General features: G+C 39.4%; 1 protein-coding gene and 2 long non-coding RNA genes across 5 annotated transcripts in view; 1 reads left to right on the top strand and 2 right to left on the bottom strand.

Annotated features, from left to right (window-relative positions):
* Nucleotides 1-8,102: 8,102 nt before the first annotated feature.
* Nucleotides 8,103-11,553, bottom strand: LOC146476572 (uncharacterized). The gene is made up of 2 exons (XR_014865558.1): nucleotides 11,010-11,553; nucleotides 8,103-9,314 (listed from the first exon to the last, which is right to left on the bottom strand). It is a non-coding gene; the product is annotated as an uncharacterized LOC146476572 (long non-coding RNA).
* Nucleotides 11,554-12,118: 565 nt separating this feature from the next.
* LOC146476571 (uncharacterized) lies at nucleotides 12,119-25,050 on the top strand. Of its 2 annotated transcripts, none has more exons than XR_014865604.1 (3): nucleotides 12,119-12,262; nucleotides 15,614-18,739; nucleotides 23,213-25,050. It is a non-coding gene; the product is annotated as an uncharacterized LOC146476571 (long non-coding RNA). The 2 variants fall into 2 exon arrangements; XR_014865603.1 differs by lacking the exon at nucleotides 23,213-25,050 and adding an exon at nucleotides 19,696-19,710.
* Nucleotides 16,182-25,779, bottom strand: part of LOC146476570 (inositol polyphosphate 5-phosphatase K-like) — a 40,551-nt gene continuing 30,953 nt past the window's right edge. For both annotated transcript variants that reach the window (XR_014865601.1, XR_014865602.1), the window contains exon 15: nucleotides 16,182-16,962. The gene's annotated coding sequence lies outside the window, so the exon portion shown is untranslated. The remainder of the gene's footprint in view (nucleotides 16,963-25,779) is intronic.

The following is a 25,779-nucleotide window of genomic DNA, read 5'->3' as shown; positions in this document are numbered from 1 at the left end:
GACTGGGAGCTGAGTCATGGTATCCTATCGTATCCCGGAGACGTCCTTGGTAAAATTTTAAAACAACTGTCACGCTATTTACAAAATTCTTTATTGAGTTAAGTTACAAAAAATTTAGGGTAGGGTACTTGTGAAAGATGATAGATGAGGTCATAACCAAATTGTTGTAGACCACCATGATCTTTGGAGTTAATTTTTTGGTACATAAACTCCTGATGTGACACTATTCAAACTGATAACGGCATTTCCAGACATAAAAGAAAAAATCTCTTTCACTGCAGGCACTGAAAATCTTTGCAGTCGTCAAGTACGCAACACGTAAACAATTGCTGCGAAAAGTGTAAAAAAATCCCGGGAGTAAGACATCTTTTGATGGAACGTGTCACGAGATTTTCTAGAATCCAGTCACGTTTCATATTTTGGACCTTTTGCCCAAATATTATTTTTCTTTTCCCAGTGTCATCTCCGTCATCTCTTTGTGTATCTTACAGTTCATTTTTCTGTGGAATACGCATTAGCCTCAGGGAGTTTACACGCCTTTAACGGAAAGACAGCTCGTGTTAGTCTTGTGACCAGGTTGTGACTGTGTTCAAACTGAGAGCACGACGAAATCTTTATATACAATTATACATGCACCGAAATGATTCTTAATTCTGCTATGCCATACGTATTTAACCTCAGTTATCTGTTTCTCAAAAGGACGTAAACAGTAGTTGATATTTCCAGTAGTATAATTAACAAATCAACCACAGTTTTCTGTGGTCTATACTCATATAGCGCCACAAATTGACGTCATAAAATGTTCAAAACTCAAGTGAAATCACTCACTCACTGCCAACGGCTTATTTTCAATTGACAAAGCAGAAATTTTGACAGTTATATTGTAAAATCGTATTTTGCCCTTTGACTTCGCGTACAATGCGCTTACAATTAAGGGAAGTTATACCCAAACATCGTGTTGCCAGCCTTGAAGCTAAAAAACCAGGCCGAATCCTTATTATCACAACTGACAACCACTCTCCCAAGTTGTAGTGTAAAATAGGACGCTTACAAAGGCGATTTTTTACGCGATTTTTGTCGCATCGATATCTTGAAGCGCTCGAGCTAGCTAGCGATGAAAATCTCAAGTAGCAGCGATTTCGGTCCAATATGGGTGCGATTCGGTTGCGTTAAAACTGGGAATATTTGCTGCTTTTCTTCCTAAATCACTGCCAAGTTGCATGAAGTTCAGTTCGAAGCCGAAGTTCGAAACCTCTGCGATATCTTGGCGATAAATTTCGCCCAAATAGCTGACATCGCGAGCCCAAGCGCGCGGACAAAAGTTACGTTAAAGAGATGCAATCAGCCGAAGCCGGTCTTCAAATGGCTCAGACCCGAGTGATGACCGGCTTCCTGCGTTATGCCCTTTTCGAGAAGCCGCAGTGGTGACAAACATCCAGTTTCTCATTAAAGTATCACCACTTTATCAAAAGGACATGTCTCGGGAACTGTAAAGGGAATGATCACCTAAGATGTCCGGTGTATCACATCGAACGAAATCAAACGAAGTTTCCATCCGGCGAACCAAATCGAAGGATTGAGTTCGATTGTGTTCGGTCATCAAACGAAATCAAACCCAAAATTTTCTGGTGAGTGAAATCGACCTAAATCGCTCGATTTTGTTCGGAAATCAAACTTTGAGCTAAAATTCAAAATAAAGAGTTCTCAGTGTAAGCTGTCACGCCAAGGAACATTTGCATGAACAAATTAACTGAACAGGAAATTATTCTTTTCTATAAACGCATTGCACATGAGTCCGTCCCGAAGACGTCCGTCGTTTATATTTTTGAGGTTTTTTGGGCTACTGCCCGCAAGCATTGGACTTCCTTGGCCAGGACTTCCTCTTGCAAGTATAACAATCACTGTACAATTTAAAGTCACTTTGAATCAGCCTCATCCCATGTAATTTCTGTCTGTTGTTAACAAACAAATAAATAAGTTTAATGCCGTTGAGGGAATCAACGAGTTTTAGGCTTTGCAGGTTATATATATTGCCCTATCTCGGCTAAGATACACTACCGATCGAGGTAGCGGAATGTTCAGTCCGGTATGACAGTGAACACGTGTATTAAACTTTAATCTATTCTCATAGAAACGCTCAATCATTATAATCTAGCAAGTGTCTTAGGCCCAGTTCAGACGCCGAACTTTTCATGAGCCGAACTTAATTCAAATTAAGGTCGGCCCAAATCACGAAAATCCCGCCTTTTGATTCAGACGCCGAACTTAATTTACTTGAAGCAAAACCAATCGAAATGTTAGCCGTTTTTCTTTTATTTTTTATTTTTTTTTAGTTGAAATACGTTATAATAATTTATGCATTAGGTTCGGCTCATGAAAAGTTCGACGTCTGAATCAAAGCTGTTCCAAAGCCGAAATTCCCGGCTGAGCCAGGCGGGAAGAACGGCTGAGCCGTTCCAAATTGAAACAGCCGTTCTCAACTGATTCAGACGCCGAACTTTTCATGTACTTAATTCGAGGTATTAGGTTCGGCTCATGAAAAGTTCGGCGTCTGAACCGGGCCTTACGATTGAGAGGATAAAATGGAACGACAAAATCGATTTCTCTGTGATTCCCGGTTTAATTCAGCTTGCAGACTTTCTGTGAACAAAAAACACTCTTTCCCTGTGTTTTATGAACGATCAATGAACTGTAAAATGTAATTTGAAATATGAAATAAAGGAAACAAAAATTCCGATGGCCTTTACGTACTGTCTCGACTCTGAATCATTTTACGTATCTAGAGTTGAAAAGCCAAACATTCGATGTTGTTCGATAATTTTTGTTTTGCAGTTGATTTTGTTCGATGACTAAACAAAACCGAACTTAAAAGGGCGAACGCTAGATTTGTTCGATGTGCAATTTTTTGCGAGTTCGATTCCGCTCGATAACGATTGAGTGAAATTTGTGGTTCGATTGAGTTTGAAAACCGGACGTTTCGATGTGATACACCGGAAAGATGAACAGTCTCTCGATTAAACAAATTCTCCTTAATACTAATGTAAATTTGAGAACTATATCAATGGATACGGTGACGAGAATATGAGTGTTGATAGAGGGATTTGAAAGATCAAGTCAACAATTACATTAATTTTAAAAGATCAGATGTTCATAGTAAAGAAATGTTGAAAAATGCAACCAAAATCATACTGTTTCCTAATTTTAGGCTTTCGATTCTGAACCGCTCGATCGGAAACTGTCCTCTTCAAAGTTTAAAAACACGTAATAGCACATATAAGTATTCACTAAATGTACTGAATTTCTTAAAGAAAAGAAGATAAAAACCATTGAAACGCCCCTTGATATCGATAAACTAATTTCGCCAGTAAAGCCCAACCTTTGTTCGTAATAACTATGTTGTATTGTGTAAATGTAATGTTTAAGTATAATTTGTAAAATCCACATTTTGAGGGTTTTAGATTAATTATAAAATCCGCTGTCTCTTTTTTCTCCTTTTTTTTTTATAAGATTGTTATTTTGTGGTTAATAATTACTGAAAAAAAGTTACCTTTTTTCTAGGAGTGTTATTCCTTCAGTTTACGTTCAGTTTCAGGATAATGATTATGACGCTTCAACGAGCGAGTAACCAAATTTATGGTCCATGCTTTCTCTCTTCCGCAGAAGTTCGATGAGGCGTTAGTATATCCGCTAAACGAAGAGTGAGTACAGGCGCGGAAGCTGAAAGAATCATCAGGCTTCCACCGAATTTTACGCCTGTACTCACTTTTCTCAGCGGCGTCTGCGTAGGAGGTTAGCAAAGACGGAACAGGTAAGCTGTTACGCCTCAGGTATTTCACGTACCTTGATCACTTTAATTGCGTTTCCCTTAATCATGAAATAATATTCCCTGATTAAGTCTACCTTAAGAAGAAAGAGAATAACTCAAAGTTTTAGTTTTCGATCAACATTTCTATGAGCGAAAACGGCCCGCGAGGCGAAACCGCCGGTGGGAAACAGAGACAACAGCAAAATGATTGCAAGTGGAAAACGACACGTATTTTCGAAAATACTACAAGATTAATTGTCCTTTCCAACGGACAAAGAATACGTGACCGTTGATTATATATTAAACAAAGGAATCCTTTGCGATTCATCTAATCAGATTGGCGTTTTCGCACCGTTAGCACTTGGGCGACAAAACCCGGCTACACAGCTATTTCAATTAGTTTTCGGTTTTTTAAGCCTCGAACTTACATGACAAGACCGAAAGAAAGTATGGGCAGCTGTAAATCTTGTATTTTCACTGTAATTTCACGGTTGTCAGTAACAGTGGTCATAGTAATGTGATGACCACGCGCTGTGCTTGACTGGACATCACGTTAATGTGTCCGGATTCGATTTTTTAGCGGAGTATAATTTACTTTAATTTAAATTCAATTCAACTTTATGTGAATGTAAATATATGAAATATATATTTTTATGTTTTCTTTCTTTTATTTGATCAACTTTATCTGTTTGGAAGAATACGATTTAGATTAAGAAAACAAGGAGGAACAGTACGAAAAGTGAAAGGTTCGGAGAAAGTCGTTCACTCATAACAACGTGGCTAATATCGTGCGACTACACCCGCCCGCCTCTGATCGCTCTCGATCACAGAGGGCAGGGACAATTAGAGGTGGATGTTTCACAAGCTATTAAAGCAGCCAAGTCTTAATTCGACAAGAATCAGGGCAGTTTAATTGACAGTATAACATTGAACAAATTTGCCTGACTAGCTTATCTAATTAAGTCGCATCAAGAGTAGCCTCCCACGCAGTCGTTTTTAGGGGACTCGTGTTACCTCCTCCCCACAAACGAGTCACCTAAAAACGACTGCGTGGGAGGCTACATCAAGAGTGGCGTCGAATACTAAAACCAGTAACTTAAAAACAGTCAAATCTATATTCTGTTCGATTTTTAAGCAGCTCACGTTTCGCGATTCATTTATGCTTGTATGTGCCATTACTAGGCTAACTTATTGCGAACTTTGCCGGTTTTCGGCTATAAAGTGAAACTGTTCAACGCGACATATTAAGCCTAATAATTAAGGGTTAGTTTCAATTCATAATCCATGTGTATCTACAATATTGATATCTGCTGGGAGAAGAAACGAAGGGATTCATACACAAGGCAATTACTTCAGGGTCATAGCGCCTCAAAAGAGGTTACAGGAGATGAAGGCATGAGAACCTATTTGTGTTTCATTAGTTTGAATATTTAGAGACCAGAAAAGGTCAGACGTCCACAATACTCCGTGATACCCAAGGCCAGGTTATTCGAAAGCCGATTAACGCTAATCCCCGATTAAAAGTTAACTGAGGTTTTCGTCTGGCTCCTTAACAATGCCTTTTTAAGGCTAATTTTAAGCTAATGGTATAGGAAAGTCCAAATCAAAACTGAGGGACAAAAATCTTTCGGAAGCATCCTTCATGATTAGCAATTAGACTCCAACCAAAGTTCTCGTTAACCCAAAATTAGCTTAATCGGGCTTTGAACAATCTGGCCCAGAATCATAATCTAGTTCTCGGTCGCGAGCGCGACTCGGTGTTTTTTTCTCGTTCTTTCCCGTTTATTTTCGAGCAAGAGAGAGACTGATCCCAGTCTACTGAGTTCTTGGTGAATATACGGTTTGTAATTCGTCATACGCAGTGCCGTGATATGGCTTTAAATCAGAACAAAAGTAAGAAATATTCTCTGGGTCATCAGTTTGTCTTATGACCTTACAGCAGCTGAGTCTTGAATCCGCAGCAAAAGGTCATAGACAGGCAGGAACCGTGCGAAACCAGGGCATGTTGTACCGCGAAAGCAGATGGACCGAATAACAAATACATCATACCCTGAAAATTTACCAAGAGTTAATAAATTCTGATCCATCCAAAAAAAAAAACAATTCAAGAGTCCCGAACAGCACCGGACAACAGCTCTACTTGAACAATCACCGGCCTCATAATTTCCTTATTTAAAGACTCAAAAGAGAGAACCTCCTTTTACAGCACTAGTGCCAGTAATTAAACAGCACCACACGGAGTAGTTGAAAAATTGTTTTCATTCACTTTCCGCTAATTCTTTATCATCTTAGCTAGTAACCCGCTACGATTAGCGTGAGCAACCTGCGAGTTGCAGCATATTTAATCAAAATGCAGTAACTAAAAGGTAATTGTAATTTGTAAGGTACATCAAACAAGTTATGTATGTATGCATGAAAATAATGAATGAATACAATCAGTAATGCGTGAAAATGTGAATGTGCTGACTGCAGAAGAGTGCTGCTCATTTAAATGTAATTTTCCGGTACCTTTTTCAGACCTGGCCTCTCATGAAAATTCATACTACCCATTCTTAGACCTGGTCTCTAGAATCCATAACTATTTTCAGAGTTTCAGACCAAAACAGTTAAAATCTATGCCCCATTTCACCAAAACGGCTCAAAACCATACACTTTGGGGCAGCACATACCTACATAGCTTATATAGTGGAGTACATCAGGGAGACCTCAATCGCTTTCATTAGGTGAGTGATTATGTAAAACTTCTTGAGCAGTCTCAAATGTTAGAACAACATCAAGTGCTACTCTAATAAACTAGCGGTATACAGCATTCGCCTGAACGGCCACACTCTATCGGTTGGATTTCATTCACTGATCAAGTTACATGTCACCAAACTGACTCTAGAAGGTAAAAGGTGAACAGAACATGCACACCAAAGGACAAAACAACTCGCAGTAACATACCTTTGAACTAATGTTCAGATTCTCTTTTCTGTCAAATGTCCCAGCTGACGAGTGGCGATTTATGCGTCTACGTTCACCGGTCCAAGTATGAAATCATTTTATCGTGCTTTCGCATCACTCCACTTTCCTTGTCGCGACAGTGCAGTTTATTTCGACCATTTGTTTTGTTTATCCTCGTTTGGAGCCTGTTAAACTGGTTTCATCACTACCAGTTCAACATTCGCCCAACATTTGTTGCAACAAATTTTAGGAGCGTTTGGACAGGTTGTTTTTGCTTGCGGCTCGTACCACGAGTATACGGTACCTAACGAATTGATCGAGAGTAACTGAGTTTAATGAATCAGGATGAAAAAATGGTTACATTTTTATTCAAGCATCGCTTGACTCCAATGCCTAATTAAACTCCCGTTTGAAAGGTACAACTTACATGTTCACCGCAGAGTTAACTCTGATTCATCATTTCCACCGTTTGAAAGCCCGGGTCTTTCAACAGAACAACTTAGTGTACAATAATATGAAGTTGTCATAACCGGAAACAACAGACCTGGAGAGTACTAAAAAATAACTTTAAAATACTTGAACTAGCGCAGTCGTTAAAACTGTACAGTTCGTTCCCAATTTCACGTCAAGTTTTTTGTTAAAGAAGCGGTGAACAAAAGCCCTAAATTTTGGCGGTCAACCAAAAATTGGAAGAATCTTAACAGAACCAAACGATGGACAAACAAGGAACACATGTTGGACATTTTCGTACAGCAAGGTTCCATTAATTTACGTTGAACAACGGTTGAATGGCTTTAGTTATTGCCACATTCAACACGGCACAGTACACTGTACAACATTTGTTGAACAGCAATGGAAACATTAGTTGATCAACTCTTACAAACTTATGAATGTTGACCTGAATGACTGTAGAAATTAACGTGACATTTTATGGCCGATTTAACTGCAAAATGTTACTCAACTGCGCCAAAATTAGTTGTGCTGGAAAATTAATATAAGAATAAACTATAACAGTCCTCTAGAAATTTTAATTTCTGAGAGAATCGAATGCCTTGCTCACGCTGTTTGTTTAAAAGGTCATGCTTATTATCACGAGCATAAGAAAGTTTCACTGGTTAAGAAATTCAAGTCCTGGTTTTGCCCAAACCCATTTACCTCGAATTGCTACTCTTCATTTTGTTCTATTCTTAAATTATTCCTGAGTTCAAGTATACTTCAGGGACAAAAATTTAAACTGCCGCGTGTATTCTATGGCTGTGGATCGCAACGCAACTGTATCTTCTGTAGTTTCAAACGTCGCGCTAGTTTTGCGCAAGCTGGCTCTGTTGCAGAAGTTCACTGCAACACGACTTCGTCTTAGTCATCGAATTTAATTTGGTAAAAATTATAGCTTTTACAAAGGGTTGTACGAAGGAATTGACAATAAATTGTACTAAAATGTATTTACAACTTATTAATAAGTTCATCTATAACGAGTACTTGGTGGTAGCCTCCGAACAAGCCCCCGAGAGCTTGCTCAGAAGCGTGGCGGTCGAGACCACAACCTCGTCCCCAGGGCTTTCGGGATATTCAACCCTGCCTGGGATGAGGTCGAGTCTTGTTACGAGAAAGAGGGAAGAACAGAAAAGGAAAGAAAACAAAGAGAGAAAAAAATGAAATTTAATAAAAAAAAAACAGATTAAAAAAAGAAAGAAAGTGAAGAAAAGAACATTAGATTTCGTAAGCATATACCGGGACTGGAAACGGCCGCAGTAACGATGTGTTCGTAAAAAGCCGAGGATACGGTGTGGAGCAAAAAAAAGACAGCAGACAAGGGAGTCAGACTCACTAATACAAAACAGACGAGGAGGTGAAAAAAAAATTGCTAGAACAACTGAAAAATATATTGTAACAAATTATCCTGATATTTCGCCGTGTTTACAACACAAACCTTCCTCGGCGGCTGAACGCGAAAAAAGTGAGAAACATAAAAAGATCGTTACAAATAACTGGCTTAAAATTTAAATGCGTCACAATGATTGGTTCTTTAGGACTAAGTTACTTGTTTGAGATATGTCATCGGCGTGCTTCGTCACGTCTATTTTAACAAGAGGAGGTAAATGTTTAAGCTTTGTTGGTTAAATGAGCTTCACGAGCCTTTCTACCTGAGTCACGTGTGTTGCATTTAAGTTTAGAGCTTCTTTGACGTTTGCAAAAACACTTAAGAACTAAATAGACACTTACAAATTGAAGCGGACAAAATGAACAATTAACGTTCTTGCGACATTGTCGTACAGTTATAGCTGCTATTTCGAACATCTGTTTGTACAAGCTTCATAGGCAGCTAAACATGCTTGGATATCCTTCAGACCAAAGAAAAACTCTGGATGCAAACCATACCATGAAGCTGCCGCGATGATCACGGCTCCACAGGTCCCAGAACCAGCCCAGCATGCGGTCTCGCAAACAGACCGCGCACAGCCTGAGGGAGTGGTGGTGACTGACAGGATGAACATGATCAAGATCTTAGTTACAGCATTCATCTTGGTTCTTGCAGAACTACTGTATTCGATCCGCCGTTTGGAGCCTTTAAAAAAATGGTGGAGAATAGTAAGTGAACTGAAATGATTTGGAGGAAAGCAGGCGTGACCGAATCCACTTCTTAGAACTTTCATTTACACAGTAGAGACGGCGTACTACTGGCTTTTGTTTCATGTAGGATCACCAATTTGCTAAATTATAAAATACATTATACTGTACCATTATCAACATGTTAATGATGATAGAATACATTCAACTGAACTGCATCACTAATTTGTTAATAATTATAAAATACATTATACTGAACGACCAAACTACCGAGATCACCTTAATTAATAATGATAATTCCTTAACCACCACCTATTTGAACAACATCTTTTTCGAGTCCTTCGAGCTGAAGTCTACTGTATAGATGGTAAGCATTAAAATAAGCGAGTTTTGCCGTTTTAAAATAAATTTTAGATTTAGGGGAGTCTAGCTAACACGACTTCCTTCCGGATGCTTTTTGGCATGTTCGCAAATAGCTCTAAAAATATGGCAAACAGTGTCCTTAAAAACCCTTCTTGTTCACTTTAATCGCATGTTTAAAGGTTTGCTGAGATTCATTCTCGATTGATAGTGTAAATACACTGACATTGTGCTGATGCGCGTTTCAAGAATTAATAGAGATTTAGAATTACGAACACGGCAAACGAGAAACGGCAGAAATGACCACGTAACCATGTAGTTGTCCTTCAGTTGCCGCTCGCTGTTTTCAGTTTCTCAGTAACTCGCCGGAGTAGTTTTGTGTTAGCATCAAACAGATGCCAGAATTATTTTGCACTATTCTCATCTATGTACTATGATCTGGAGCCACTGAGGCATATAGATTGTAAATAAGTTCGGTGTATATCTAAAGAAAATCTTACTTCTGACATGAAAATTTGTCCGACGTTTGTTAGTGTTGACGTAAGACATGTCCCAAAGACTATGGGTCAGTTATTAAAAGACAGTTTAGACGGTGTTTAACAAAACCACGTTCTAAGCTATATTCAATTTTGCTAACAGTCATATCTAAACATTGTCTGCTCCTGACGATAACAAGAAGGCTTGCCTTCGAATTCCAGACTAGAAAACTATTCATCTACGTAAAATAAACCTCTTATAAACAGATTTGGAGGCCCACTGATTGCTTTAAGCCGCGGCTTAAGTTAGACACTGTTTAAATAACTGGCCCTGCCTTTGCAGAGTAAATGGCCGGTTTAGATCAATGACATGCAGTGAATTTTAATGACCTCAGCGGATGCAAACCTCAGTCTACACAACAAAGGTCTTACTAACTTATTTACTTTATGTCATATTTATGATTAGCTAAAACAATGTGAAAGATCTTTACATGATGTCTCTAGAATCTCTTGTACAGAAAGTTACTAGAAACTTTGTACGAAGTTTGTTTAATGGTGTTGATGTAAGATATGTTCCAAACACTGGCGGTTTAGATTAGTGACAATGAATTTTTTTTAATGACCTCAACTGCGAACATCAGTCTTCAAGTAATATTTATGATCAGTTAAACCACGTAACGAGAACAAACTCTACCATATCTCTAGTATCTCTTGTACATAAACGTTACTGGAAAGAAGCCAGAATTGCTTGCATAATAGAAATCAGTCGACAGCTAAATCTCCACAGAATGCTTGCCGTTTTGTTTCTACCCAGTTTCATTTGATCCCTCCTCAGTGCTCAAATCCGTGTTACTCACCTTCGAAAACAAGACCTGTTGTCAAAAGGAGCTGAATTAATCTTTGATTTTGGCAGGCGTACTTGGATACTACTTGCAAAAACAAACTAAACAAGAACTTTTGATACACTATCTCTCCCGAGATGGCTTCTGGGAATGGTAGACAAAAACTTGTTTGATTGGTTTGGTAATGACTTCAAACATCATATTCACCGCGTTCCCGCGTCCGTTGAAGTAAATATTGTGATAATTCAAGCAGCAATTAAATAAGATGAGGACAAGGCGACATGGAAACTTATTGGCCTGCTCACTTACTGATCATGAAGATTCCATTAGGCGTTATTTTCGTTTTGTGTTAACTATTCCTGACCAATAAGAGAGTATAACAGCAATGCCTGATCACAGGCTTCGACAGACTGCTCACATTTCTCATTACAGTTGTAGTTTTAGGCTGCGTAAAACCTGATTTTGAAGTCTGGTATCCAGTTGCTACTTCACTGATTTTCGTAAAAATTTACTCAGAAGGATGTGACGGGTGTGTGCGTTTAAAACATTTTATCCTTCACTTTTGTGATTCTCTCTCAAAGTGAAATATTTAGCAGTGAAAACGGAAAGTGTTCAGCGTCTGGTAAGGTACGGCGAAGTCGACTTTTTCCCAGTCTCCTGGCGCGTAGCCGTTGTTTTGATTGCCACGCACGATTTCGCTTCGTAATGTCCATTTCCGGTAAATATTCTAGGTTTCTGTGTGCTGGTAGAAAACGCTTTGAAAACACACTTCCTTTTTTTTAAATCCCAATTTAACAAACTAATAAAAGGAATCGGCTTTTGGGGACTCAGATGTATATGAAGAGGACAACCTGGACTCATAACTTCGCGATAAAAATGTCAGTTTCCAATGATTCAAGATGGCGTCAGAAACTGCACCCGTTTATTTACACTGCACTCTGATAACCTGCGGCGTCATTGTTTTTATGTCTAGGTGCATTGTTTTGTTGGTCGTTCTTTTGTTCTCTCCACCAATAATGTAAGTCGCCCCAGTACGCTCATTGATTGGTTAGTTACTCTACCCTACAAAACCGGTTAAACGAGTTCTGGGCCATTTTTCCCGGAAAACAGTGACAAGAAAAATTCCTAGAACTGGTTTGCATATTAAAGTTTGTTGGGTGCGACGTCGCTGGAGTGAACAAAATATCTTTCTGTTATTGATCGACTGATTGAGTTCAGCTTCTTCTAACAGCAGCTTGTGTACGTGCTTTTGTTTGTCTCTGTTCGAGGTAAGTTTCGTGATCGTTCAGACTTCATAGGATTAAATGAAACTACTATAATTATGAAAACGCAAATTACAGGCGCCCGATGAGGGCAATATTGTTTATTCTGTTCACAGATCATTTAATAGTCTCAAGGCACATTTTTGTATGCTAATACTGTTTGTTAGTTCTGTTCAAATTCTACGGCTAAAAATTTACGTCGCAGAAAGTTTTAGGGAACGGAATATCTTGTTCTCCAAATTTCCGAGCTGCTGTTGGCTTTCAGTTAATCAGTGCTAGATGTCCTTTAAACGACATATTTGCCTCTACGAAAACAAAGCAAAATCATCAGGGGGCTGTTTTCATGGAGGGGGGAAGATCCTAGCACTAGGAAGATCCGAGAAGGCGGAGAAACTTTTCGAAGTGGTTACGAAGTGGAAAAGGAAAAGAAGAATAACTGTCGGCCTTTAGCAGCTGAACACCCGGCTGCCGCCACGTTTGTTCTTTTTGTCCCTAGTACTAGGATCTTCCGAGCGAAAGTAGTTTATATGGTGCATGGGTATTCCTGGTGCTAGAAACTTCTTATCTCTCAGCTAGGAAGTTTCTATCTCAAGGAAGATCCTAGCACTAGGGCCAAGTACAACTTTTTGCATGGAAACTGAATAGAGAAAATATATGGCGCTAGGATGATCCGCCCTCTAGGATCTCGCTAGTTCTAGGATCTTCCTCCCTCCATGTAAACAGCCCCTAGATTTCCAGTGTTGCAAAAGTTTGAGGTGAGACTTCGCTAAACCATAGTTAGTAGAAAACAAAACGCTAGTTGTTCACAAGAATTTAGTGAGATTATCACTAGAAAAGCCTTCGATTCGAACAGATATTTGTGAACGAATCATTTGGTGCCCTTGCGGATTGGACGCTGCTATGTTTATTCTAAGTTGTATTTTTCGTACATCAGGGGGTGGGCATGTACTAAAAACCGAAACGGTGAAACGAAACGAAACAACCGAAACAAAATGAAACAACTGAAACTAAACGAAACAAAACTATTTTGAATCATTCACTGAGAGGTTAAATTTGGTTCGTTTCGTTTGGGTGGTTTCACCGTTTCGGGTTTGTTTACTCGTTGCAGGAGTCAAGTTGGAGTCACGAATCAAGTTCAAGTCAGGTTCCGTTCTTCTACTGCATTTTCTTTTTCCTTTTATTTCGTTTTTGTCTTGATACAGTCAGTCTTTGATTGTGATTCTTGCTATAATAATGATGTGGCAACTGCTTTTCGAAGCATCAAGCATGAACGAGATATTTTCTTTTTTAACGTGATCGCGAGAGTTCATTGTTGGTACCAAATTAACCCCATTCCTCATTCATTCACGTCAATATATAACAAACTGGATAACAACAAGAAGACATAAAAAGAATAACTAAAAAAGAGAAAAATAAAAGTTGGATCCTGACTCGAAGTTGGCTCGTGACTGGAACCTGACTCGGGATCGAACATGACTCGTGCAATGAGGAAACTAACATCAGAGGTACCCAACAAGTCAACAATATTTAGTGGAAAAAAATCATCGTCTGCTATTTTCCTAGATCGTTTACGATCATTGAAAAAGGATATTTTTGTATCCTAACACCTGTTCGGATTCTTAAGTTGAATTTTAAGTCGCTGGCAGAAACCCTTTAGGGAACAGATCGCTATCGACCGATATCACGCGCTGCCATTGTTGATTCCGAAAATCCTAGCTGGGCTTCTAATTTATTTCGCTCTTAACAAAATTTTTTCGCCCCTTCGAAGACACAAGAAGTAATATTTTTAGACGACAATACAGCAAAGAAAGCGCAAGTTTTTTTCCACAATTCATGATCAATCCGAATTTCCGAGGCTTCCAAACAGATATGCACCCAAATGAACCCGCTTGGGTGCCCTTGCGACATGTACAGAAAAGTCAAGAAAAACATAGCAACGTGGTTGTTTTGCTTTGGCTGAGATTTTAAAACAACACCAAAACAGTGCCGCCGATTGTGTTCGTTTTTCAATGCGTTTTTGTGTGGAATGTCTGAAAGCACAATAAAATTAAACCAGGCTGGTTTTGAGTTTAATTTGCATCATGGCGAAGGCAATGACAAAGATGACACAGTTCAGAAAATCACTTGCGGAGGGTTCGCTACTTTGGCGCGGGCAGTTTTCGTCAAATAGTGACTTTATAAATGGAAAACTATACGCACAATCTTTAAGCCGGTTATATTAAAGGGTTTTAAAGTCTTCTATCCTTGGCAGTCTTATTAGTCCATACATACATTGTTAACAGCCATCAGCACAAGCGGTGGCTATTCACCTCTAGTATAACGATATAATTCTACCAGTCCCTTGGTACATCCTTATATCAGGGTTCCACTGTATATGTCACAGTCTCACGGCGTCGTTTCAGGAGTTTTGTTACACCAGACAGGGTATTTTTGGTGTGACTCAATGTTTTTCTTTAAAAAGCAATTTTTATTGGTTCAGTCAACAGGTCAGTCTGTTTGTGTTGATTTGAGATCTCATTTAGCCTTTTTTTGACAGAATATTTTGTTGAAAGCCTGATTCCCGTGTCTTCTTGACTAAAATTAACTCTTGAATGAAGTGAACAAACAGTCAGGCTTGTCGCTTTATTTTAAAGCAACAAATCAAGCTGAGATTTACCTACATAAATGTGTTGCATTTGTCGGAAACAAGCGACAGTTTTGGCAAGTTATCGACAGTAGATTAACGACCGGAAAATTTAGGGCATAACCGGCAACAGATACATACATGTCTTCATTAGAATTTCTTCTTATTGTTATAATCATGCAACGAGGGAAAATGAAACTGTTCGGAAGTCATAAAAGTATTAACTACTATTTTATCAGTCGAATCGAACATTCATTTTTTTTTTTTGCTAGCCCTCCAAAATAAGAAATTTCGCTTCGTTACACCTGTTTAAGAAGGCCGGGTAAACACTACCATTTTCACGATGTTCGGTTTCATTTTTGGTTTATTTAATTCTATCTAGTTCTTTTTTAACGCATTGTTGTAATCGTATTTAAAGCTATCGATTTTTGTAAAACCCTTTTGGGAGTAACTAATAAATTGTATTGTATTGTAAGCAAACTAGCAAAGGTTGCAGAGATTTTTTCTACATAATTACCAGCTTTGTACTCGAATTCGAGCATAATTCTAGCAAATACTCTGTTTTGGAGGGTGATGCCGAAAAGCATCATACTCCATTTTGAGGGCATCAGTGTATGAACCCCAGGTAGCTTTAGCTACTAATACTGCAAACTCACTCACCAACAAATCCTCACTTCTATTTCAGTTGCTGTTAGTCACAGTTTGAATTCTCATATCATAACGTCTTGTTTCAGAAAAAACAGGTATGGATGCTGTTAAGAAGATCTTCATTCTGTTCGCCCTCTTCGCCACTGCCAATTCAGGTCCCTTGGCTTATGGCGTTTGTCAGACTGGCTGTAATACGGTGTGGGTGGCCTGTGTAGCTGCCGCTGGGGGTACAGCAGGGGTCTCCACTGGAGGAGTGGGTGTTCCAGCTGCTATCTTGGCTTGTAATACTGCCCAGGGAGTGTGCATGGCTGCGTGCGTTGCTGCTGGTCTCTCGCCGACTCTGTAGTCCATCAAAGGCCTTAGCTAGGCATTGGAGTCAAGCATTAAACGTGTAGCTCTTGGTTACTGATGCAGTTTGTTAACGTTTCGCAGGACGTTAACGTTTTGTACTTTCTAATTGTTGTAGTCGTCAGGTTTTTTTTCTGCATGTTTGTTAGTTGCAATTCATGTTCGTAATTTCATTTGGTTTGGAAAAAATTTGGTAGAAAGGAACATGAATAACACTCTGGCCTCTCGCCGACTCGGTAAACTACCTCAAAGCTAGTCATAGATGGGCAAGAAGTTTACATTAAAGTCTTTGCAAAAGGTCGGTAACTTGTTTTGTATCGTCTTCAGTACAAGTTACCTCATTGTTTTGTTTGCTGCCTTTTTATTCAGTTTATGAAGTGTTGTAACTTGCAGCTTAACGTTACAATATGATGTTGTTGCTGAATAAATTTGTTGTAAATGAATTAGAATACCACTGTCAAGTTAATCTGGTTTATTAACACTGGTATTCTCCCTGTACTGATTTGAAAGGTTGAATTGGAAAAGCGCGAATTTTAGCATTATTTTTTGAATGTTGTGTCCCAAGAAAAACCGAACAGATGTTAAGATGAGAAAGCGCAAGCCATTGGCTACAGTTTTTAAAGGACTGCGGCGGTAACCTTACCCCCGAAGGTTGAGGAAAAGGAATTACTCGGCCACAATTCAATTTTCTTGCATCTGTAGTTGGTTGTGGGCAGTTCCCTCACTAGGAAAAACAGAACCGGAAACTTAAAAGATCTACCCTCGTAACAACTGATTTAAATGCGAGTTCTCTTAACTACAGCAATAATTAAACCATGCATAAAACGAATTTTCTATTGTCCCAGTTAGTGAAAGAATTCAAAAGCGTAGGCTGATTTGTTTAATCAGGACAATGTGTATTTGTGACTGAGCGAATGCCTGACTGTTTCATTGCACCATCAGTCTGGCATTAATTCTTATTTCCTTGGGACTTGAAAAGATTTAGAAACATAAAATTGCCAGACTGACAGATTACAGATGTTGTCTCATAATATTTTGACAGGAAAAGGCAATAACCATGGATTACCCACAACGGATCCTTTCGTCACTTTTATAGATATCCGACATAATTAACTTAACTCTTGAATAGCGCAGGGACCACTTGTACAAACAGTAGCAAAGTGTAGCCGGATCTTTGTGTAGATCAGGATCAGCAATGTTGAATAAAACGTAAAATTAAATGCAATGCTGATCGGACAGCTAAAATAATTTTATTGCCCAATATTTCGGTTAGACAATACTAACCTTCTTCAGGGGCGGCAAAAACCTAAGTAAAACTTGGAAATACACTGTTACAATATTTAAAGACGATACAAATGAAGAAGGTTAGTATTGTCTACCCAAAATATTGGGCAATAAAATTATTTTAGCTGTCCGATTAGCCTTACATTTAATAATTAACTTATCTTATCGACAGCTATCGATTTGTTAACGTTTATCGATTTTAACGATTACCCTTGCCGGAATTTTTAAACGATGAAATTCATCCTTTGAGAAAGACCATGACAAATTTCTTCATCATCTATAAACATCTAACAAACTGCATAAGGGGGAAAAAGATAAATCAGGCTCGGGTTGTTACGCAATCACAGAGTCGTCACGTTTTCGTGACAAACCCAAAGTGCATCCCAAAGTAGAAAAGGAGGCGAATATATTGTAACGTAACAAAATGTTCCTCAAGTACGACATACCTTGTGTGGTGATCCTGAGAATCGGTGCACTGAAGAGAAATTTGCTATTTGGCCTCTTTCCTATACCCCGACAGTAACAATTTAAATTCTACCTTGCGTTAGCTTTGGATGTGTTGCAATAACATCACAAAATATATTTCATATATTACTTCTTTTTAACTTTTAGGGGCATAAATTGACACCCAAGTTTCGATACAGTAGGGAACCATTCACAAAAATGAAGAAAGGCGCAGGCAAAATTTGATGGAAAATCATGCCCGCAGTAGCCATTAAGGTTGGAAGGAGTGGACACAAACAATCCGTATCTTCGGAAACGTTCGTTAGTAATCTCAACAGCTACGAACACTTCAGTGACACTTTCCAAAATTTGTTGGTTCTGGATCTTTTAATAGCTGTCCGTGTCCAAATAATTACTTGGACCTTTGCACTACCGGCTTTCTTTTTCAGATTGTTTCTTATTTAGGAGTTGTTCGCGATCTTTATTAATAATAGCCAAACATCCGACTCTGTGTGGAATTGTTTCTTAAGCGCTTCGCAAAGTTGGTCGTATGTTAAGCCCGATATATAATGTCGATGCTGAAAACCATACGTTCGCGATTCCTGTTAACAATAATGGCAACATGTCAGCCTTTTAAAAATTACAGTATTCAGTTTGTAAAAAGCCGTCGTCAAATTGAATTGTCTAAGGAAACTGTTTACATCCTCGCCAGCATCTCCTGAGAATTTTGGTAGCGGAATGTTGTTAAATTGTAATTATTATTATGGTTTTCCTTCCTACTGAATTGTACATCCCAGGGCACCGTGAAGCTACCAGTTTCCTTGGGAGCCACTTGGGGAGAAGTTGGTCTACTTGATTGAAAGCATTTTTCTTGGAATTGTTATTGTTTTTCTTATTAAAATGCGGGAACTGTTGATCAATGTGTGTATTGATTGGTTAGTAACTAAGTTGCTACGCAACGAGTACCCTACCAAACCGGTAAAACGAGTTTTCACCAACAAGGCCTGATAAGAAAGTTTGTTGGGTGCGCGGTCGCTGCAGAGCAAATTATCCTTGTGTTTATTTGACCGATATTGACGAAGTTCGGCTTCTTCTGTAAAATACTGGGTTCGTGCTTTTGTTTGCCTCTGTTCGAGGTAAGTTGCATGATCGTTCAAACCTCATTGGATTAATTCATGTAAGGACATTCAAACTAAGGACATGAAGAACAGAATCGCAGGCGACTAGTGAAGGCAATATTGTTTATTCTGTTCCCAGATCATTTCCTAGTCTTGAGGCGCATTTCTGTAAGCTAACACTGTCCGTTAGTTCCGTTCAGATTCTTCAGTTCCGAAAATTTATGTTGCAGAAACTTTAGTTGTATTTATGGTAGGCATCGGAGGCACCCAACAAGAATATTTAGGAAAACAATATTCGTTTGCTATTTTCCTAGATCGTTTTCGGGCATTTAAGAAGGATATTTGTGTAACCTAACACCTGTTCGGATCCGCTTAAGTTGAATTTTAAGAAGCTAGCAGAAACCTTTAGGGAATTGATCACTACCCCATAAAATAATGAACATGAGTTGCCTGTCTTGGCCTTACTAAAATCCTAGCTGGCCTTTATCTTTAGACACAGTCGAAAGCAGCGTACTTAATTCTGCGAGTGCTCCAATCTTGAAACTTTACGTTGCAGAAACTTTTAGGGAAAGGAATATCATATTCCCTAAATTTCCCAGCTGCTGTTGGCTTTCAGAAAATGCTTCAGTGTGATATTCTTATTTCGCCTGGCTTTATACGACATATTTACCTCTAAAACTAAGCGAACTAGTTTTCCAGTGTTTTAAAGTTTGAGGTGAGACTTTGCCAAACAAGACGCTAGTTGTTCACAAGATTTAACTGAGATGATTACTTGAAATTAAAGGCCTTCGAATCGTCTGGCGCCCTCGTGGAATGGAAGCTTCTGTATTTATTCCGTATATTTGTCGTAGGGAAGCTGGATTTTTGTAAAATTTAGGGCATGCCACGAGGAAAAATTAACTGTACGAAAGTCATGTAGAAGTATTAAATAATATTTTATCAGTCGATTTAGACTAGTTTATTCATTTTTTTAGGTCCACTCCCAAGATAAGAAATTTCGCTTTGTTGTAATACTTGTTCAAGAAGGCCGGGTAAGCGCTCTTTACTCGGGCCGTAAGGCGGCACGAGTTAAGTTTTCGGTGGCGTAATCAAATTCTTTTTTTATTTTTTTGGTCGCGATGGGCCGAGAGATAAGACTTCGGGCCACGAGTTAAGTTCTCGGTCCCCCTTTTTGTACTCGGGCGGCACGAGGAAAGTTTTCGGTGCGTTATTAAATTCTTCGCGTTCTTTGTACTCGGGCCGTGAGGCGCCGAGTTAAGTAATCAGGGAAGGGGAGGGGAGGACCTCGAACTCCCTCATTATTTTTTTCGCTTCCTTAGCTTCACCTCCTTTCCCCCGATATATTCTGCGATTCACTATTCTTTCGAATCAAAACATTTTGGCGTCGGTTGTGAAGCGTTCGTGAACGGTTTCCTTTAGCACAGAGAGGGTTCTGGAGTCGTTAGAACAAAAAGGTGATGGCAATGATAGCATGTCGTGTGGCGAAAAAAGCGAAAACGTAAGGATTAAAGCCCGTGGATATAGCATAAGAGAAGAGGAGATAGCTTGAACATGGTGCATTCGGTTTCGTCTGATTGGCAAATTAGCGAGGGTGACAGTTGTGCAAGAAATCATGAACCTTTGGAATCAGGCCCGTAGCGGGGGGAGGGGCAAGGGGGGGGGGGGGGGGCTTGAGCCCCCCCAGAAGTTTTGGAAGTTAAAAAGCAATGTGCCCAAAAATATATAATTACACTGTAAAACAAATTAATGTTGAATTCTGACGCTGCAAGTACCTTTTCACAACCTTTAATAGTCTGTTTGCTACCTGTCAGTTTCCTTCGCTAACAGGCACTCCTCAGTATCTTGTGAATCGGAAATAAGAATTAAAATGGATTTAAATCAACCAATCTGAAGTCGCGAAATAAACTATTGTTTTCTAAGACATCCGCTCATTTTAAGCAATACAAATGTCCCTAGTTTATAACAATTTAGTGTTCCCGCGTTGTCACACAAAAAAGCCACACAAATATGTTCTCAAGACCAGAGAAAAAAAATTCTCCTGCAGTCGGATTCTTACTGCCCGATTCTAAATTTAAAAAGAGGAAGAAACATTTGTCGTCATTTGCCTACGTCCTCCTTCAAACGTGAAATTAGGAAACGTCACGTAGTAGTCCACGTTAAAGAAAAGGCAAAAACATGTACCTAAGAGTGTGATCCAGGTGCAAAGTTATTGTTTTACTTACTAAATCTACCGGGTGTTTTGATGTTCTCGTTGCATCTTAAACTCCCAAATCAGTCTGTTTTTGAGTGACGAGGGGAGGGGGGGGGGGGTAGTTTTTTGTTTCACTATTTTGCTAAGCCCCCTCAGTTGTTTTAGCCTTGCTACGGGCCTGTGGAAGGTTTGTCGCACGAGCAGCACGCGAATGAATTTAACACCGCGCAAGATGATGTAGATGGAGGGCATGAAAAACGCGAATGCGAAATCGAAACAGAAAAGTATAGTGAGGTTTTGCAGCTTTCTTCGGGACCTTCGCAAGATGCTGCAGAATGCTCAGAAAATTCAAAGAATTCGAATGCAGGCCTCACCGCAAGCAACGCAAATGTTTCACAGCAGAAGAATGGTCATGTCAAATCGAACGATCGATCGCAAGTGCACGCTGAGGAAGAGGGGAAAAGAGAGACAGTTTCTGACTTAGTGAACGCTTAGAATAGTAGGACAGCAGAGGTGCTCGATGTTTAGGTGAATAGGATCCGTTAACCCGTTCTAACTTTCAAAGGTCATCTTTAAGAAATGCCGAAATCCACGTTTGAGAAAACTGCTGCTTTGGCTTTTATTTCAATGTCCACGCCTAAGGTTTTCATCCAGAGACTTACAAGTTCGAACTACGTATAATAAACATCAAAATAGCCCCAAAAGAAGGTACCGCTGAATAGCTTTGATTCGACAAATGCTTCCCCAAGAACCACCCATTAAACAAGATCTTCAAGAGACACACACTAAAACTCAGCTACTCATGCATGCCAAACATGAAAACCATCATCGCATCACATAACAAACAGATACTCTCAAATGTAGCAACGAAGCCAAAATCATGACCCGAGCTGCAACTGCAGGAAGAAAGCAGAATGCCCACTTGATGGTAAATGCCTCCATGCGAACGTGGTCTACCAAACGACGGTAACGACGGCAACAACAACAGAATCGTACGTGGGACTGGCATCAAACTTTAAAGAACGATACCGAAACCACAACACATTCTTCTGAAATGCCAACAGACGAAATGCAACGGAACTATCTGAACATATATGGACCCTGAAGGACGCAAACAAAACATTTCGCATTAAATGGAAAGTACTCAAAAAGTGCAAACCCTATAATAACACTAACAAGAAATGTAACCTATGTCTTCACGAAAAGTTTATTTTGATCTATGGAAAAGATCTTTGTAGCCTGAACAAACGCAATGAATTACCAAGTTCATGCCCCCACAGAAATAGATATGTACTCAAAACCTCTCGAATAACGTAAAGTAACCGTTTGTATCATGGCACGTGAATTGTATCACGCCACGTGCATTAGTATTTTATCGCCCAGCAAACGCTTGTTTTAAATCATCAGTTCGAATGATTTCACAAATCCATCCCCTCATATAACGTAACGTAACCGTTTGTATCATGGCACGTGAATTCTATCACGGTACGTGGAATTGTATTTTATTGCCTAGCAGCTGCTTGTTTTAAATCGCAAGCTTTTGATTACTTTATATAGCCAGCTTTTGAATCTTTACCAGTCATTCGTTGAAGTTGCCTGATGATTTTGGTCAGCTCCTGACCATACGAAACAGAGCTATAGCAATAAAGCGATGATTCACTTCTAAAGCCAGAACTATTTTTTCCTAAGTGTATATCTATATCTAACTGCAGACAGTACTGTTTCGGCCTTTTGGGCCTCATCAGTGCAGTGCTGATGCTAAGATGGAGGTAAGGCTATAAAGCTACCCCAAGTGATCCCACACTTGTGGTATCAGCTAAGTCATGCCAGAGCGCTCGAACTAGTGTAAAATTAGTGAGCATGCGCAATGCAGCGGCAATGACTCATCCTAAAGAGCGCTCAACTTGACCTAAAGCCGAAGCTTTGCAAAGCCAACGAGTATTTCTAACTGCAGATTTTGGGAGTTAGCGATGCTGGAAGTTATCACTGCTAAAAGATCGTAGGCTTACGCACTACGCAGTCAAAAATGGTCCGAGCATAAGCTGATAACAGCTTCTTGTTTCTATGATGTTCAGTTTGGTTCATTTAGTTGTATCTACTAGAATTCGAGCATAATTCTAGGAAATACTGTGTTTTTGAGGGTGGTGCCGAAAATCGTTATACTAGATTATGAGGGCATCAGTGTATCAAGCCCAAGTAGCTACTAATCAGTGCAAAACATACCCACCAAGAAACCTTCACTTCAGTCCAGTTACCGTTAAGTTAATCACAGTTTCTCATATCATAATATCTTGTTTTAGAGAAGAAAGAGATATGGATGGTAAAAAGATCTTCATTCTGTTCGCCCTCTTCGCCACTGCCAATTCAGGTCCCATGGCTTATGGCATTTGTCAGACTGGATGTAATGCGGTGTGGGTGGCCTGTGTAGCTGCCGCTGGGGGTGTAGCAGGGGTCTCCACCGGAGGAGTGGGTGTTCCAGCTGCTATCTTGGCTTGTAATGCTGCCCAGGGAGTGTGCATGGCTGCGTGTGTTGCTGCAGGTCTCTTGCCGACTCTGTAGTCCAAAGGCCTTAGCTAGGCATTGGAGTCAAGCATTATACGTGTAGCTCTTGGTTACCGATGCAGTTTCTTAACGCTTCAAAGGACGTTAACGTTTTGTATTTTCTAATTGTTGTAGTCGTTAGCAATTTTTTTTTCCTTTTTGTTCAGTAGTAGCAATTCATGTTCGTAATTTCATTTGGTTTGGAATAAATTTGAAATAATAGAGGGTCTCAATGGGGTGGAAGCATTTGCGGTTGACGGCTAATATTTTGGTTGCTCTAAGTTAATGGTTTATTTCTCTCTGTTATGGTTAACAGACATCTGAAAAGAAAGTCGATTGCTTTACTGAAAGTTCAAAATTAGTTTTCGTTGTTGTAGAAAGACATTTTTAAGGTCTGTAGGTCTCTAACGACCTCTCCCGGATTAAAATAGCCTGAAATAGGGTACATCAGCCATTAGACAAGACACACAAAGCCCTACTGAAGCGACCTTGGCACTTCCTAAAATGCAAATTATGGATAGGAATTTTTTTACGATTAACTTTTTTTAACGACTAACAGCTAAAATTTTCCATTTGTTACGCCTAACGACTAAAATATTTGGTCACTTTACAACTAACAATTAACCCATTGAGACCCTCGGTACAAATTACAACAAACCTAGGCATAGATGGCCAAGTAGTTACATTAAGTCTTTGTAAAAGGTACCTTGTTTTAGATCGTCTGCTGTACAAGGTACCTCTTCTTTTTATTCAGTCGATGCAGTGTTGTAAATTGCAATTTGACGTTGGTTCTAAATAAATTTAGTGTAAATGAATTAGAAGTTAATCTGGTTTGTTAACATTGGAATTCTCCTTGTACTGGTTTGAATTAGAAAATGCGAGCATTAGCATTATTTCTTGATTGTTGTTTCACAAGAAAAACCAAACAGATATTAAGATGAGAAAGCGCAAGCCATTGGCTACAGCCGTTAAAGGACTACGGAAACCTGAAGATTTGAGGAATAGGAATTACTCGGCCACAATTCAATTTTCTGGCATCTGTAGTTGGTTGTAGGCAGTTCCCTCCGGCTAGGAGAAACAGAACCGGAAACTTAAAAGATCTACCCTCGTAACAATTGATTGAAATGGAGTTCTCTTAACTGTGCTGAGAGGATTTATATATATTCAGTTTAATTTGCTTTGCTGATGAAAATATAAAAACCAACGTAGAAAATATTAAGTTCCATAGTTTCAAGTCCAATAAACCGTAAACATAACCCGTTGTAGTCATTTAGGCGTAAACGGTTCCTATAAGATCATAACTGTAATTGAGCATTGAAGTGTTATTGTAACCTGCGCTAGCCTTTTGTTAAACTGTTATTCACCTATTTAACTTTTGAAAGTAATTAATGTTTCAGAATAAGCTTAGGTTTTATCCAATAGCCTTTCAGAAATAATTGTTGTATTCTGTAATCTGACTCGTTGCAACTGAAAATGATGTAATTCGAACGCTTCACAAGCTTAGGCTTAAATACGAGTGCTTCGTAAGATTTTCTTTGGTTGCATCCTTGGTTAGATCCTTGGTTATAGTTTTGGCATTAAACTACGTTGGAACCAAGTTCTGTGTGGTTTTACTGTCTCAAAGAAATTCGCTTGCCGTGAGAGATCTCGGTCCTTCCCGCAGCCAGCGAGTGTTCCCCAGGAGAAAGTCCTTAACCGAAGTGTTTTTGAAGATTTTTCCGTCCGTCCGTGTTTCCGCCCTGTGAAGGCAAAACCTGTTTTCACATAACGAAGCAAGAGAACATGATCACGTTATATTTTCTTGTCAGAAGTTGCTTACATCAAATCTGACGTTTTTCACGTCTGTTTGCTTTTGAAACAAATTTCCATCACCGCTTTTAAACAAAATGCGATACCACCAGAATTCCTATAAAAACCACGACTAAAAGGCTTATTCTCCATATACTGCAAACTCGTCCTCAAGGTGTTGTTCATGCGCATTTTCATGCTTGGAGACCGGCCCAGGGTCAGACGTACGGAGCGAGACGAAGAGATAAGAAGGGTGTAAAACTGAAACTGGGGATCTACCTTATCAGTGGCAGTTCCAGAGCGGTTTAGATTTTACCGCCCCTGATTTGCCTGAACATTTCTGGCTTTTTATTTTGTCAGGCCAATTTGCGAAATGCCTCCATCGCGCCACTTTCATGCCTTTTTACACACAGGATTGTCTTTCGCCATGGATCGCCATCGACTCGTTCGGAGATGTTTAACAGACGGACACGACACATAACTCGTAGGTTAACTAATTTCCCTCTCTGGAAAAAGTACAACTGAATCAAACTCACCA

This window comes from Pavona decussata, unplaced genomic scaffold (assembly GCF_977016875.1).
Source record: "Pavona decussata unplaced genomic scaffold, jaPavDecu1.1 SCAFFOLD_76, whole genome shotgun sequence".
NCBI classification, from domain to species: domain Eukaryota; kingdom Metazoa; phylum Cnidaria; class Anthozoa; order Scleractinia; family Agariciidae; genus Pavona; species Pavona decussata.
This window is presented reverse-complemented; position numbering and strand designations above follow the sequence as displayed.